This window comes from Eulemur rufifrons, chromosome 15 (genome assembly GCF_041146395.1).
Source record: "Eulemur rufifrons isolate Redbay chromosome 15, OSU_ERuf_1, whole genome shotgun sequence".
Lineage (NCBI taxonomy): Eukaryota > Metazoa > Chordata > Mammalia > Primates > Lemuridae > Eulemur > Eulemur rufifrons.
This window is the reverse complement of record NC_090997.1, coordinates 29,605,661-29,609,768: the sequence shown is the minus strand read 5'-3', so window position 1 is coordinate 29,609,768 and position 4,108 is coordinate 29,605,661. Positions and strand designations below refer to the sequence as shown.

The 4,108-nt window shown below is 44.7% G+C and overlaps 1 pseudogene; it reads right to left on the bottom strand.

Moving 5' to 3' along the window:
* Positions 1-2,391: 2,391 nt before the first annotated feature.
* LOC138395321 (bcl-2-like protein 2 pseudogene) lies at positions 2,392-2,976 on the bottom strand (annotated as a pseudogene).
* Between the last annotated feature and the right edge of the window lie 1,132 nt (positions 2,977-4,108).

Genomic DNA, 4,108 nt, shown 5'->3' with positions numbered 1-4,108 from the left:
AGCTACATCTTCAAGTATTATCACATTGGAGATTAGGGTTTCAACATACGAATTTTGGAAGTACACAAATGTTCAGTTCATGGCAGGTAGGTTTTAAGGCCAACCTTTGAGCCTTTTTCTGACTTCAGGCAGACTCTTCTTAGCTGCCTATTTCCTTGATTCTCTTGGTTAAACTTCTAGTTCTGCACCTTATCTTTTTGCTTTCTTGGACCTACCTGTCTCCTCTTAATTGCATACCAAAAAAAAATACCTTTTGTTATGCTTCTCTAATCTATGTTCCAAGTAAAACCAGTCCCTTTAGGAAGAGCTACTAATGTCTCCTTTCTTAAACCCTACATCTTCCTCTGGGCAAAACATCTATAGTACTGCTTTGAAGCTGGAGATAAAGGAATGGCTCACTTCTCTCAAGTGACATGTTTTACAAACAAGGCACAAGGCAGGGATTGTAGCCCCTGGTTTTCTCTCCGGATTTGAAACATTCATCAATATGAGCAAATTGGGGTGAGATCAAGTAGGGCCTAGTATTCTTAGCCTGCAGCACCTGGAGTAGAGTTTTTACTCACAAATGGAGGATGGGCAGAGAAAGGGATCCTTAGACCTCAAAGCTGCTCTTGATTAAAGGAGAGCTTCTGTGACACTGATGATAAATGCTGGCAGCCTACCCCTCTCCGGGAGATACCATGACCTTAGACTGGTAGCTGGAGAAGAAGGGACCTCATATTCTTGCCTGCAGCTGCCAGGAATGTAATTTCTGTCTTAGGTTGGGGAGAGAACCCCTGGTGCCGCAAATGACACAGACTCTCACTGTTCTTATCATGATATAGTAGATTTTCTTAATAAATGCTTCCCCATTTGCTGGTTGCCCTTAGGCAATTTCTAGAGTTTTGAAATATCTTTACTTATGTCTTTAAAAAAATAGTTGTCATCAGTCATGGTTATTTTGCTGGGCAAAGAGTCCTCAGAGACCCTCATGTTGCCCTCTATTGTAAATATGCTACTGTGTGAACATAACCTCAATTATTTATTCATTTTCCTATTGGTGGATATTTATTAGTTTGAGAAGTTTTTTTTTTTTTATCAGCACATATCTTCTTATGTACATTTACAAAAATTCCCATAAAGTATAATCTTGGAAATAGAGCTATTCTGGTATACTGTTCCCTTTTCTTACTTTAGAAAAAAATTTTACTTGCTATTTTATTAGGTATTGTAGTAAAAATACCAAAAATGAAATGAAATGAGAATATATTAAAAGCGGTTGGCATTGTTGAGTGCACAGCTTAACTTCAAAGGAACAAACACAAAACAAACAATTGTTCAGAGTAAAGGATGAAGAAAGCAGGCCATAACAGAATGAGGTTTTATGTCCAAGAGCCTGTGCCCAGATAACCCGGTCAGTAGTTATTATAGCCACCCCTACATAACTGATTTTCTCAGACATGTAGCTGCTTTTATCCGTATGCAGTTCCTCATCAGGGTCTGGCCATGGGTGATTGGTGGGATCTGTTTTTAGGCTGGTAAGAGACTCCAGTATCTCGAAGCAGTTATGCAGTGGCTCTGCTGGCTCATCATCCGGCAGCAGAATGGCAGGGTTAAGAGCAGTTGTCCTTAGGAAGCGAATCCTGGGGGGATTCTAGCAACAGCACTTGGCTATACCTGAGTTGGAAAGCCATTATTTAGGTGGACTTTTTAGAGCCTCTATTGAGTGAGGGGTTATGATATATAAGTCCTGCCCCAAAGTGAGCTTAGAGGCTTCTTTTGCCGGGACGGCTGTCGCAGCAATGGCCCACAAGCAGTCTGGCCAGCCACATACTACAGGTCCAAACTGTTAGACAAGTATGCAACCAGTCTGTTTTCTTCTGGGCAATTTTATTAACTCAGACAGCACTTTTAAATCTCTCTACTTTCTGTAGCTTTCTCTAATATCAGGGGCCAATGAAGTGGGAAAGGGCATATTAATGGCACGTCTATTTTCTGGTGCCTCTGGGTCTATGGGAGCACACAGACGGTAAGCTTTAAAAAGGCATTCTAGGAACACCGCCGGAGACTCCTTAGGTCGTCTCTGTATGGTTTTGCTTACCGTAGACAAATATACTTGGCCTGTTGGCTGCAGCCTGTATGCTCCCGAGCAGAGTCTGGTGATACCGATCGAGAGCCCCCTTACCTTGCTCCTTGTTTGGGTCCCACTTTGGGCGCGTGGAGGGGAAGACATGTTGTATATAACCAGGATCCGTGGAGTTGCCCATCAGGGCCAGGGTCTGTCTTAACAGCTTTTCTGTGTATATGTTTTTTATATATCGTCTTTTTTTGTCTATCCCTGTTTTATGCCTGTCTAAACATTTACTCTGTTTTAAAGGGCGATACCTAGCCCCACCTGGCCCTGGAACTGTTTTACTTGCTAGCAAAGAAGGCCCCTATAGTTAACAGGGTCTCCAGTGCTACGGCCCCCATCAGCATTGTTTTTATTGATGCCCAGTTTCTCTCTCTTTGACGCCGTGCCTTCTCCAGAGCCATGTCCCCATAGAGAGCTGTGAACTCTGCCCAGCCCCCACTGCTGTGGATCCAGTCGGCCAGCCGTGTCTCTAGGTAGGCCACCATCCACTCCTGCACTTGTCCCACTAGTGGCTCTATCTCCCTGTTGACACTCTCAGCACATAGTGTAGCCCCAAAGATGAAGAAGGCCACAAGGTGGCCCCAATTGGGACCCCCTGGAAAAGCTCACTGGCGACCTGGGTGAAGCACTGCTGGGCTGAGCTGGGGGGGGGTCACATGCAGCTGAGCTGCCAGACCAGGGAAGGTACGCTGGAAGCAGGTCTTGAACTCATCTCCAGCTGCCCGCATGGCTTGGTGCAGCGGGTCAGCTGCTGGGCCTTTCTCTGTGCCAGTTTTACAGGCATAACCCTTCTGTCTCAGCTTATAGCCTATAAAGTCTGCCACCAAAGCTCGTGTGTCTAAGGCTGAGGCTGGGGTCGTCATCTGTATAAATGCATGTATATAATTCAAAAGCATACAAATGATCACCCTGAAAGTTTCTGGAAGTTTTTTTTAAAAAACATTAAGTGGCGTGCAATACTTACATGATCCTGATTGACCCATTTTGAGGAAAAAAAGGGAATAATCTTTAGATCTCAGGAATTCTTGGTCCCGGCCCGTCGCCTGGTGGCTGCCTTACAGACGCCAGGAACCTGTTCCCGTGTTTCTGAAAAACAAGGAATATCGAGGGCAAAAGTCTAAACAGGGAAACCGAGAAAGAGTTTTAAAAAGGAGGACTGAGCCTATCATAGTCTAGTATAGCAGCATCAACAGAACCTGCTCCATTCTCTTAGGAGCTATGCCATAAAGTCCTACACTAAACACCAGGGCCAAAAGCCTGGTAGCAAGTAGACTAAACCTATCATGAAAAAAGTAAAATCAAGGAAAGGCTAAAGGAAGCCACAGAATTCACAGCGGTACCAGAGCAGGTGTTGGCAGCTTCCGGAGACTCCTCAAGAACACTCGCCCGTACTTGGTGGACAGTAGTTGCTGTCGAGAAACCAACGAAGGCGCTCCTTGACCCTGTTCTGTGGTTAATAAATATAACTGGCAATCAGGGCAATAAGCTGGGCTAAAAGATTACCAGTGACTCAGCACCAGAGCGGGAGGTGGTTCCCTCCTTGGATAGAGGGCAGTTTTTACAATGAATTCTTCATAACCCATAGGTAACAGACTGGGACGGCAACAGAGAGAAGGAGAAATTAGTAGATTTACTGGCTAGGAGGAGAAGGAAACAAATGAGAGTTGTTGCTAGGTGAAACAGGCGCTGACGAGGCAGCAACTGGCAAAATTCTTTTGTTTTTCACAGTTACTTTTTGTTACAATAAGAGGAACACCTTATCAGGTTTCAGTTTAAACTTATCCGGCACAGGGATTTTGAGCATGATTTACGGTACACTCTTTCATGCTATAAAGTTTTTTACAATGACAAGCCACAGAGACACAGAGAGAGATTTTCACATAGGGTGGGGTGTACTTTCAGGTGTCCGCCTGGCTGCTCCCCTCGCAGAGATTTAGGTGTGTCTTGGCTGAAGGTGCTCCCTTATAAAGCCTGGGCAGGTCACCGCTCTTTCCA